This window comes from Lygodium microphyllum, chromosome 2, assembly GCF_053477565.2.
Source record: "Lygodium microphyllum isolate KBCC chromosome 2, Lygodium_microphyllum_v1.1.10, whole genome shotgun sequence".
NCBI lineage: Eukaryota > Viridiplantae > Streptophyta > Polypodiopsida > Schizaeales > Lygodiaceae > Lygodium > Lygodium microphyllum.
The window spans coordinates 124904392-124917930 of NC_141136.1; the positions used below are offsets into that span (position 1 = coordinate 124904392).

The 13539-nt window shown below is 40.2% G+C and overlaps 1 pseudogene; it reads left to right on the forward strand.

Annotated features, from left to right (window-relative positions):
- Window positions 1-451: 451 nt before the first annotated feature.
- On the forward strand, window positions 452-1240 carry LOC148040276 (transcription factor LRL3 pseudogene; annotated as a pseudogene).
- Window positions 1241-13539: the final 12299 nt, after the last annotated feature.

Below are 13539 nucleotides of genomic sequence, written 5' to 3' on the forward strand. Positions count from 1 at the left end.
TCCATCTAGCAGCATATTGCTACCTATATATGACATTCCTCTTGATGGTGGAGAGGATCCTGGTGTTGGTCCTACTCAAGGTCGACCTATTCTTGTTGATAGTAATGTAGCCACAACAACAAGAAAGTTGGGTGTTGTTCAACCTTGTGTATCAATAGTTCACACATGAGTATCATTGCTTGTGTATCACATTGCATCTTTGACCAGCATGCCCAACATCACCAACTGTCATGAAAGGGTCTTCACACGCCCTGCCCTAGAAATGCATTACTGTTAGGCCTATGCTTAATTATTCTTGCACCATGATATGAAGTTCATGTCGCAGAAGCTCCTCTACTGGTCCATTGTCTTCAAGCAAAGAAGGCTCAGGAAGCTATCAACATCATCGGTGCACGGGAGACCACCTAGTGCTGGATCAAGAAGTCTGCTTGTTATTAGTGACTTTTGACAGATGCAGACATGTCAAGGTATTTCAATGCCACAATATGACAGCCATATAGGTATGGCACAGTCTCAAGGTGTAGTTGGTGTTGTTGCTGGGGTAGTAAAGCCACACATAAGATCTCGAAGAGGTCAAGCAACTGATCCCCACAGTATTGCTGAGCGGCTCCAGCGGGAAAGGATAGAAGAACGAATGAAGGCACTTTAAGAGTTGGTTCCGAATTCTAATGAGACTGACAAGGCATCAATGCTTGATGAAATTATCGAGTATGTCAAGTTTCTGCAACTGCAAGTGAAGGTCCTTAGTATGAGCAGTCTTGGAGGTGCTGCAGCAGTTGCACCACTTGTTGCAGATCTACCTGCTGAGGGAAAGAACACATTGGTAGCGACAGCATTGGGTCAAAACTCAGGGTCTTCTCAAGATGCCATGGCAGTAGCTGAACATGAAGTTGCAAGTCTAATGGAAGAAGATATGGGCACGGCCATGCAATACCTTCAAAGCAAGGGCTTGTGTCTCATGCCCATATCATTGGCCACGGCAAATTCAACTACCAATTCAAGCCAAACATCAAACAGTCAGGTAGAGCAAGGACTTGGCAGTAGCGAATAGTTACAAATGGGAATGTTATCTTCATTCCTTGCACACAGCAACAGTGTGGCTGCAAGCTTGGTTGTGCCCCCTACTACAGCGGCATATAGAATTAATGCCTCAAACGTGCCTGTGGCCATGATACCCAAAATGGGGATGTTCCATGGAAACACTGTGAGAAGCTCAAGAAGAAGCACACCAGAGCTATAAAGTGCTTGTTCACTACCAAGAACAGACAATCCAATGGTTGGATCACAACCAGCTAGCTCGTTCCGAGGTTTTTGATGACCAGATGAAGGGGCTAGAGAGCATCTGCAACCCCATCATTGGGATGGGATTTTTGACAGAGACTTCCCATCTTCACCTAGACTGCCTGGGGTTTAAGTGGGCCTCTCTCAACTGCGCTAGCTCTTGCTGTTCATTGCCTCTGTCCTTCAAAATTTCTTAAAGGTTTGTAGCTGAGATTTTCTGACACCTCAGGTAGTGGAAAAGCCTTACGTTACTCATTCCAAGTTGCGGAGTTGTGGAATATAAACATCAATCAGTCTAATTCATCATGCAAAGATCATTATTGCCAAGGATGGCAAGCCATCTAGCAAGCAAGAAACTTCTTCAGAGAGTGAGGACTCTTCTGAAAGTGATGAGGAGCTTGCAAGGCCTTTAGTTCATGAAAATTTTGGGAGTTCATTTCAAGAGGCTGGTAGACAGATTTGCGTGTTTGAAGACCTTGACATCGAACTGAGTGCCATCTGGAAAGAAGGATCTGTAAACTATTGCAAACTCCATGGAAACCACAGGAAAGCTTAGGAGAAGAAGAAAAAGACTTCTTTTACAAAAAGTAACTGCAACCAAAGCCTTCATTAACTCTTGTAACACCCTCTTTTGACATTGGTCCCTTCAAAATAGCATGTGAATGAAAAATGATCTGTTAATTTTAGTGATCAGCCTCCATTTTAGCTCCAAATTTTGAGAATGCCTTCAATGCAGCCTATCTTCTCCTTGGGAATGTCCACTGGTTAATTTACTACTACATGTAAGTTTGTATCCCTAGTACTTGTCTGCCATAGATGACCTGATTAAAGAAATAGGAAAAACTAGTTGAAATGTAACCAAACTGGGATCACAAAGCCTAAGCTCTGATACCAATTGTCAAAGAGAGGAACTTGGAGAGAGAAAGAGGAGAGAGAAGACTGCAGAGAAGAAGAAGAAGAAGAGCAGAAGAGAGAGAAAGAAAGTGATGAGGAGAGAGAAAGACTAGGAGTAGAGAGAGAAACAAGAGAAGAGGAGAGAGAAATGGCTGTCAGCCATGGAAGGACAAGGAAGAAGGTGAAAGGATAGATGTATATTCATAAAATGGTACCATGCCAATGTCCTTCACACCTTTTATATCTAGGTTAGTGTGACACTAGGTATTTCCCTCCATTATAAACTCTTCTTGATTGTCATATCTTGCACGTGACCACATAACAACAACTAGATTCGCCTTTCTTGCAATATGCTTTTATTCGGGGTTGAGAGATTTAATATATGTAATCCATCTTTGTATAGCAATGTCAAGTGTAGAGTAGTTGGGAATCATGCCCAAGAGTGGAAGACAATCAGTTTCTACCACTATGGAAGCACCTATAAAGTATTCATGATCACACTTTAATGCTGTTACAACTCCCCACAATTCCCTTTTTAATTGTGCATACCTTCTTTGACGTTCATTGAGAACCTTTGCTCCAAAGCGAATTGCATACCTATTACCTTCAAGGTCTTCTTGACCAATAGCTCATCCTATCCCAATGGGACTTGTATCCACAATAAGGATGATGGATTAACCATTTGAATAATCAGCCCTTCTGAGAGTGGGAGCTGAAATTAACAACTTCTTTAGTTTGTGTATAGTGAGAGTATGCACTTTCCCCCAAGAGAATCTTTGGCCTTTTCTTAATAATTGATAGAGATTTTTGGCTACATGAGCAAAATGTGGTATCTATACGAGATAGAATACACATGCGCCAAGAAATCTTCTCACCTCTGAAATATTTGTACATTTTTCTTGCATTCTGATTATGGCTTCTATCTTGATTGATGAAGGTTTACATCTGTAGGGGCAATACAGATGTCCGACCACTAGGACTTCTTCTACTCCAAAAATCAACTTAGCTCCAAAAAGGGTAAGATGTACCTCTTCTAGTCTTGTTAAAATCCTGTCACAATAGGTACATAAAATCCTGTCACAATAGGGACATTTGTAGTTAACCATATTCATGATTGTGACCATAGGATTTTAACATGTGGGACCATAAAAGTGACCATAGGAGCCACAATATGTGGATCCACATAGCCTATTTCACTTGGCTAAAATGCAAAATCTTTTCCATGTTTCATTAGCAGTTGCATAAAAGATGGTTTTCAGCTGGCAAAAGGAAAGAATTTTCACCTATTTTGAGCTCTTTTATGCTTTTAGATATGAACTTGTGATCAATGTTGGAAGAATCACAAAGACTTGACTAATTTGCTGCCCTATGAGCTAGTCCTTCACTTTCAAGAGGCAGTGGGACTACCACATGCTTGACTTTCTTATCCACCATCTTGTATTTTGTCTCCACTTGCACTTCAGCCTTGTTGAGTAAGCCAATATCTTCCTGCTCAACAAGTTCTTGAATTGTTTGATAAAAATCCAATGTACATACTTCTATGGATTGATTTTTAGCTTGATTTTCTGTATGAGCAGCTACATATATTTCAACCAATGTGTCAGTAGTAATCAGTCCAAAAAAATGCCCGAAATATCTTCATTTTCAACCATCATGTCATAAGTTTTCAGCACCCTTTTTACATGACATAAATATTTTCTTTCAACTTTAGTCATGGCTGGAAGAGATTTATAATATCCCATACTATTGGCTGTACATATATACAAATTTGCTAGAGAAATAATTTATGTAGCATAAGGAGGCTCAATCTTTTTACATGACGCATTGCCATAGCCTCCTTTTACAGCAATGCAGCCTAAAAACCCTTGAACTCTCGAGCATTAGGAGGCATAGGATAATCATGAAGTCAATCTCTATTTCGATGACGGTTAACACACAATAAGAAATTGGACAGCTCGTTCATTATCCTTGCTTCGGATTCGAGCATAGGAAGAATCATTATCAAGAGCTTTTGTTTCCAAGCGGGCTTCAAAAATGGAAGGTTGTCCAAGAATGATAGGGTAACTACAAGAGTCTTGAACAAAAAAGTGAAATTTATATTTTATGTCTCCAATAGTTACCTATGAATTAGGACATGTAGCATATAAGACTCCAAAAGAGTTGTTTGCAGCTCTCATTTGCCAACCTAGATCAACATCTATGGGCCATCCACCGCTTTCATAGAGACTCCTTGCCATGACATTTATCTCAGAACCATGGTCTAAGAGTGCAATACATGGTGTTTCTTTGTATCCAATTTTGACGATTGTCTTCATTGTTGCTCTTGCCCATCGTGTACGGGAGTCTCGAGGGGGTCACTCTATACAAATCCTATATATTATGTGTGTTCATGGCATATTTTATATATCCCTATGTGATCTTTTTTGTGATATTTGTTTGACCCTTCTATGTTTTTTACCATAATTTATAAATCCCTTTTTGTAAGTTTTTTTTGAAATAAAAGAATTTAAGAGATCCTTATGTAATAAATACATAATACTAGTTTTATTGTAGAATTGATTGCAAACTAGTTGCATCAATGCCTATCTGCCACATCACCTGACCTGCTACATTTTACTCCTTTGCATCATTGCCAGGCTATCAACTCATCAGCCACCACCACTGCTATGTTCGCTGTTTTTAGCCTCAATTGCTCCATCAGACATTGATCTAACCTTCTTGAGCTATGTTTATTGCTGCATGACATCTTTGGAGATTTTTTGCTGCATTTCAGGATCCGTCAAAGTATGGCACACTCTTCAACTCATACTATTTGCCCTGGTCCTCAAGACACGAGAGTTCAATGCTTAATATTCACCCTACATAGTGTGTTTGTTGTATTGAGAATGATATATATATTCATCCTACAAATTTTTGAATGGGTGTTTAATGACGTCAATAGCCATATGTCCTCCAACAAGCAAGAGACTAGTAGGGCAGCGTGTCTCGATAGCAAACACGTACAATAGCTCCAAGCTGATGCAGTAATTGCAAATGTTGAGAGTGGTAGAGGTAGTAGGTAGACCATGAATTAACTAGGCAACAATTAAATAGGCATGCAACAGCTCAAGAGTGTCCCAAACCATCCAAGCAACAACTGTATACTAAGAATAGCATTAGAATAGCTGGTAACAAGGCCGATAATCACGTCACCTAGCATTGTAATAGTTGTGGAAAATAGGATATGAATGATAGCTAGCTAAAATAAACAAATACTCTATAAATAGACTCCTATTTATAGAGTATTTGAGATATAATCTACTACAAAAACAAGCCATTTAATAATAATAAAATAGCACGGATGTGCTTTTGGAGTTTTTTTAAGGAGTCTTAACCATGGATTACTAGAAACCCTAAAATTAGTGACTAAACAATTACTCCATGGTTACTCCATGGCTATGACAGCTTTCCATTCCTCAGTAAGTTACCTAGATGTTGCCAAAAGGCCAACCATACAAGCAAAGTGATCTAGAGTAGGTGACATGCTTGTATGGTTGCCAAAAGGCCAACCATACAAGCAAAGTGATCTAGAGTAGGTGTCATGCTGTGGTCTTTATGCATTAGCTTGAAGTACTTCACCCAAGGGGACTAAGCAAGCATGGACGCATGCATCAAACACACAAGTATGTAATGGAATCTACCTTAACACTTTGTTGTGGCATGTGCTCAAAGAAATGTCTGAATATTTCATCCTCCTAGTTTTCACCATAGGTCTTAATCATTGTTGTCCATGCCACCACACCTTGGGAAGGCATCTTGTCAAACACTCCACAAGCTTTTCCTATCAAGCCATATTTTTGATACATGTTTATCAACATATTATCCACAAAATAATAATTGTCTAGAATTTCCCTGACCTTTGTTGTTATGTCATATTTTGACAGCTGCTAAGGTGCTACAAGATTCAAGCAAAGAACATATGTGGGGGGATCTATAAACATGCCTACAAATTACATCATCTAAAATAGTCCAGCACCCCCTTGGCACACCCCTATTCGGAGTACCTTGCAACTGACAAACTGTTAAACATATTTCTTTTATTGACAAACCACTAAACATAAGTGAGCCACATTGGTGAAGTGGGATTGTGTAAAACAATGTCTTAATAATGATAATAATGATTGGAATCTCGAATGATGGCACCAAGTTTGTGGAGTTCTTCCACCTACACTATTTTAATAAAGGAAAAAAAAAAGGGCCCTCTATGCTATAGAAATCTTCAAGGATGTAGCATGAAACTGACATCTTCAAGGAAACTTATGCTTATTCAAGGTAAATTTGAAGGATGTAACATGCAAAGTGCATTAAAAAGAAAACTTGGGTTACCTATCGTAGAAGGATGGGCAAAACTATGTAGGTATCTTGGAAACATTTGGTTTCTATTGCAAGCAAGTTCACAAAACTTGCACCTTCTCATCACCATCACCATCCTAATTTGTCTCATGATCACAATACCACCTGCTATTTCTTTGCTTTACTAGATCCCTTGCTTAGCTCTCTGCAAAAGCCAATCAGTAAAATTTGAGGTAGAATCTTAGGGGTGGCTAAATGCATGGAGACCAACAACAGCTACAGCAAGTACAATACATTTACTAGATTATATGATAACATCTTATACCACAACAGCTATAGTAAGTAGGTCTACAACAGCTACAACAAGTAGAATATATGATTGGAGCTAACATGACTTGACTTTTCATCCAAACTGTTCCTTTTCATGGAGAGGATATCTTGCCCTAGTCTACATCCAAGAAATTTGAGAAACATGGACAATACCCTATTTGCATTCATGAAAGCCGAAGAGATGTACAAAGCAACCATTATCCATGACCCTAGAAACCCTGCCATAGTACACAACAAAAAACTCTACTCTCTCCATTCTTCCAGCTTCTACTCATTATTGTTGAGATATCGAGCTCCACTCGTGATATGCCAGGGTGACTGTTGTGCATTTATGTCACCGACTTGTTAGCTACAGATGTGGTTGGTACACCGCCCATGAATAATAGCTAGATGACAGCTATCCTTATCTACTCTAGTTCGTGGCTCAGTTAGTATGCCACCTTAGTTAGTTGAGTTTGGTTTGAGACCCATATATAGGGTTCTTCTATTTCTATGTACTAGAGTTCTTTTGGCTTACACAACTAAGAAGAGAAAAATTGTTTTCAGCCTCCACCTTTGTGTGTATTCCCCCATTGTGTAAGTGAGAAAGCTACAAGTGAGACTCCTTCCTTCTCTCCCACAATCTTGACATGGTATCAGAGCCTGGTTCGTGGTAAGGAGCTCAAGAAAACAAACCAAGTTCGCGGCGTTCTGGTAAGAGGACCAGTGTTGCTTTCATTTTTCGAGTTTGGGAGCAAGTCTCTGCAGGTAGCACAGCCGGAAAGTGCAAGAGTGCATTATCTCAGATTGAGACGCTCTTTGTGGTGTAGCAAGAGGGCAGTATATGCTGTGAACAAGGGCTTTAGCCCTTGGTTGCCCTGTTTTTTGATTTGAGGCCATTTCGGGGCCTGTTTTGGAGGCGGAAGTTTTTCGCACGTACTTAGGAAAAGGCCCTGTTTTTTGCTGTGAGACCACTATTCTATAGTTCGGTGAAAAGTTACCGTAGAAATTGCATCGTATGCCTATGCACAGAGACATTTAGAGTTACAGAATCATCCTTGTTACCTATTGATGCAAAATCGTCACTAGGAAGTGACTGTGTGGTCAAATACCACTTTCGTCAGTTTTGCAGATTTACCCTTGTGAGGCTGAAGCTAAGTTTTTTGCAGTGACAGAATTTTTTGCAGTGTTCTGTAATGGCGTCTAATTCTCTTTCACAGATTGTCACTGAAAAGCTTGACAAGAAAAACTTCCAAGCATGGAAGTTTAGAATGACGAATTTCCTTATGCGAAAAGGATATTGGAAATTCGTTGCAGGAAACGAAGAAGAACCAATTCTTCCTGATGTTTCCAATCAACAACAAATGGAAGCATTTAAAGGATGGCATGAGAGAGCCATAAAAGTTATGTATTGGCTGTCTATTAGTATTTCAGACTCTATGATTGTGCATATTCAGGATGCAAGTACGCCAAAGGAGACATGGGATACTTTGTCAAAAATGTATAGCACAAATATGCAAGCCAGAAAAATGCAGCTCAAGCAAGAGTTGCACAATGTGCAAAGGGAAAGTATGAGCATCAATGACTACCACATGAAGGTGAAGAAGATTGCAGATGCACTTGCTTCCATTGGGTCGCCAGTGGAAGATGATGATTTAGTTTCTGTGACCTTGAATGGTCTAGGAAAGGATTATGCATAGTTACGAACATCGATTTCCGTCCGTGAAAGATTTCATGATTTTGAGGAGTTGATTGCTCTTCTAATTTCTGAGGAGCAGAGAAATGGTGGTGCATCTTCTTCAGGAGGAACTTCAAAAGAAGCTGTCTTCTACTCAAATGCTGGAAGAGGTAGAGGCAGAGGTAGAGGAGGCTGATCTGGAGGTCGTGGTAGAAATCAAAATATGCAGCAAACTCAAGAAAATCAGTCCTATGGAGGAGGACGTGGTAACTCTAGAGGCAGGGGGAGCCAAAGAGGTCGTGGTGGATGGCAAAGAGGCCAAAATGCAAATAGCAATGTTGAATGCTACTACTGTGGTAAAATGGGTCATATGGCTAAAGATTGCTATAAAAAGCAGAATAACATCATGAATGGAAAATTGCAACAAGGGAATTATGCATCTTCTAGTAGATAAGATGATGACAAAAATGAGCATTTGTTTATGGTACAGCACATGACCAATTTTGTGACAAGTGCAGAAGAAAGCAACGATGTGTAGTATGTTGACTCAGGTGCATCAAACCACATGACAGGTCATGCAGAATGGATGCAAGATGCAAGGAAAATGGAAAAACCAGGATTTGTGGAGACTGGTGATGATACTGCACATCCTATTGTGCAGATTGGAAAAATTCCTTTGTCTATGCAGGATGGGAAAAAGAAATACCTGTCGGATGTATTTCATGTTCCAAATATCACCAAGAACCTGGTTTCTGTTGGTCAAATGGTTGAGCAGGGCTTGCAGGTCAGATTTAATTCTCATGGATGCTTTATTGAGGATATGAAAAATAAAGGTCGCTTGATAGCAAAAGGAAAGAAGAAGGGCAGAATGTTTATGTTGGATGCAGACATGCTTGAATTGAGTGCATCAATGTTTGCACATGGGACCGGTGTAGTTGCAGATATTGATATCTGGCATAAACGCATTGGTCATGTTAATGTACAGCGACTTAAATCAATACAAGCCTAAAATATTGTTGCAGGATTGCCTAAATTCAAGGTTGCAAAAATGCATAAGGTATGTGAAGCCTGTCAATTTGGAAAACAGGCAAGAAAACCATTTCCTAGACATGTTCAAGAGAGTAAGAAGCCACTGGAATTAATCCACTCTGATGTGTGGACTACTAAAGCTGCATCTATTGGAAGCTGTCATTATTTTGTCACTTTTATTGATGACTATAGTAGAAAAGTTTGGGTGTATTTTATGAAAAAGAAAAGTGAAGTGTTTGGGCATTTCAAATCTCTTAAAGCTATGGTTGAAAAAGAAACAAGTCTACAAATAAAATGCCTAAGGTCAGATGGAGGGGGAGAGTACATCTCAAATGAGGTTGCAAGGTTCCTGCAGGAGCATGGCATAAAGCAGCAATATTCATGCAGTCATAACCCACAAAAAAATGAAATTGCAGAAAGGAAAAACAGGCATATTGGAGAGGTATCTCGTGCCATGCTCAACGAAAAAGACTTGCCAGATTTTTACTGGGCCAAAGCAGTTGCTACAGCAGTCTACATAATGAACAGGACTTCCACTGTAGCAATACATGGGATGACTCCAGAGGAGAGGTATACTGGTAGGAAACCAGATATTTCTCATTTGAAGATTTTTGGTTGCATTGCCTATATTCATGTGCCAGATGAGTTGAGATCCAAGTCGGATCCAAAAACTGAGAAGTGCATCTTTATTGGTTACTCTCTGTAGGCAGAAAGGGTATAGATGCTATAACCCTTCTACTCGTAAGTTTACAGTGAGCAGAGATGTTTTTTTTAATGAGATGAGTAGCTGCTATAAAGCAGTAAATGTGATTGATGATGTAGATGCACAAAATGGTAATGCTGCACAGAATTCACAGCATCAGTCACAAAATATTAGTGGACCTGAGTGTCCTCTAGCAGTGGTTCACATTCTTCGCCATGGACAGGCAGATTGAGATCAGGAGAATCTCCTCAAAACAATGCAGATAGTGGTATGCAGGTTTCACAAAAAGAAAAAGAGAAGGTAGATCAGCCCATGTTTGATGTGAATGCAGGTCACTCTTATGTGGATGGTGAATCCAGTGGCTCAGAATAGAGCATTGATGATGAGTTGGGTATTCCTTCTATTGTTATACCTGGAGTAAGGAAGACCAAGGATGTTTTGAGAGCACCTGAGAGTGAACCTACTTTGCACAGGTCTACCAGAGCTAGGTATCCTAGTGGATAGGCTGAAATATGATGGATATACAGCCATTCACTATGCCTATATGGTCAAAGTGATACAAGAACCAGAACCCACTTCTTTTGAGCAAGCCATGGGAAAAGAAAAATGGGAGAAAGCCATGGATGAAGAAATGGATGCCTTGGAAGTAAATGCTACATGGAAATTGGTACCTTTTCCTAAAGATAAGAATGCAATTGGTTGTAAGTGGATTTATAAGGTGAAGCACAATGCAGATGGTTGTGTGAATAGATACAAGGCAAGATTAGTAGTCAAGGGATATGCACAAACATATGGCATTGATTATGAAGAAACATTCAGTCTGGTTGCAAGGATGGCAACCGTAAGAGCAGTCATTGCTATGGCTGTATCAAAGGGATGGTCTTTACATCAGATGGATGCAAAGAATGCCTTCTTGCATGGTGATTTGCAAGAAGAGGTCTATATGGAGCAGCCACCAGGTTATGTGCATGCTGTTCATCCCGAGTTTTTTTGCAGGTTGAAGAAAGCCTTGTATGGCTTGAAGCAAGCACCTAGAGCATGGTCTGACAAGATAGGACAATATCTTGTCACTATTGGCTTTCAGATTTCCAAGGCAGATTTCTCACTTTATGTGAGAAAAATAGAGAAAGGTATTATGCTACTTGTCATTTATGTTGATGATTTGATTATGACATGTGATAGTGATGAAGATATCCTTCATGTGAAAATGCTATTGAAGCAGAAGTTTGAGATGAAGGATTTGCGAGAGCTGCATTATTTCTTGGGCATTGAGGTGATTAGATCACCAAGTGAGATACGGCTCTTGCAGAGGCAGTATGGATTGGACATACTATCCAAATATGGGATGACAGGCTGTAAGCCTATTTCAGTTCCTTTGGAGCAGAATGTGAAGTTGAGCACAGACGTAGGTGAGCTTCTCGAAGACCCTACTATGTACAGACGCATAGTAGGAAGTTTGATTTATATGACTATTACTAGGCCAAATTTGAGCTATGCTGTTGGATTGGTAAGTCAGTTTATGCAGGCTCCAAGGAAACCGCATTTGGATGTGGCTAGACGCATACTCAGGTATGTGAAGTCCACATTGCAGTATGGACTATTTTATGAGACTGGAGTTCTGATACAATTGCATGGATACACTGATGCTAATTGGGCTGGTAGTATTTCTGATAGACAATCTACTAGTAGATATGTGTTCTCTTTTGGGAGTGTTCCAGTCACTTGGAGCAGCAAGAAACAGCTTACAGTTTCCTTGTCGAGCACAAAGGCTGAGTACAGGGGTGCAACAATGGCTGCATGTGAGGTAGCTTGATTGCATAAGCTACTTTATGATATGCATCAGCCTACAAATGGGCCAATTGTCATTTATTGTGACAACATGAGCAGTATACACTTGGCAAATAACCCAGTCTATCATGCTAGAACAAAGCACATTGAGGTGCATTATCACTATGTGTGGGAGAAGGTTTTACTAGGTCTTATTGATCTAGTTTATGTCAGCACAGAGGATCAGGTAGCTGACATATTCACGAAGGCATTGGGCGTAGAGAAGCTGCGCAAGTTTAGAGACCTGCTTGATGTGCAGGAATTGGGATTGAGCTTGAGGGGGAGTGTTGAGATATCGAGCTCCACTCGTGATATGCCAGGGTGACCATTGTGCATTTATGTCACCGACTTGTTAGCTGCAGATGCGGTTGGTACACCGCCCATGAATAATAGCTAGATGACAGCTATCCTTATCTATTCTAGTTCATGGCTCAGTTGGTATGCCACCTTAGTTAGTTGAGTTTGGTTTGAGACCCATATATAGGGTTCTTCTATTTCTCTTGACTAGAGTTCTTTTGGCTTACACAACTAAAAAGAGGAAAACTGTTTTCAGCCTCCACCTTTGTGTGTATTCCCCCATTGTGTAAGTGAGAAAGCTACAAGTGAGACTCCTTCCTTCTCTCCCACAATCTTGACAATTATTTATGTCATGGTTCTTGTGATGATCTTTAGCAGTCCTATAATAAGTATCATGGTGGTCATGTTTTTGATCATTCCATTCAGTATTCATGTCTCCATCTCTATCCCTATCCCTACACTTGTCCCTCTCACTATACCTCCCCCTGTCCCTATCCTTGTCTCTACCTTTGTGTCTATCCTTGTCCTTGTCTTTGTCTTTGTCCCTGTACCTATCACTGTAAACCTGAGTGACTGCATGCATTGAGCATGCAAACAAAGCCACTTGGGTTTGGAGACACGCCCTTACATTGCATCTATTCAAAACAATCCAACACATCTACACTACAGGCATGAGGTTGCATACCCTGAAATTAGAGCATTCCAAGAGACCACAAGACTTCAATCTCCCGTGCATCCTCTTACATCCCAGCTACTGCATAAATATTAGCCATATAGATGTAGGCTGAAGTAGTTGTTTTATCTTTCTGAAGGAGACAATCAAAAGCCAGTCCCCCAAGCCTCACATTCTTCCACTTATAACAAGCACCCAACAAAGCCATCCAGACTGAAAGATAATCACTAGATGGAATCATTTCAATAATTGCAAACCCTAGTTAAACTCCCTTGCACGACCAAAGAGATCAACCATACAACAGTAGTAGTGTGCATTTGGTGTGACACCAAATTTGGCACTCATCTACATAAAATACATTTGGCCCTCATTCAGTGAGCATCCAATAGACCTGAGTGACTGCATGCATTGAGCATGCAAACAAAGCTACATGGGTTTGGAGACACGCCCTTCCATTGCATTTGTTCAAAATAGTCCAACACATCTACACTACTGGCATGGCAGCATACCCTGCAA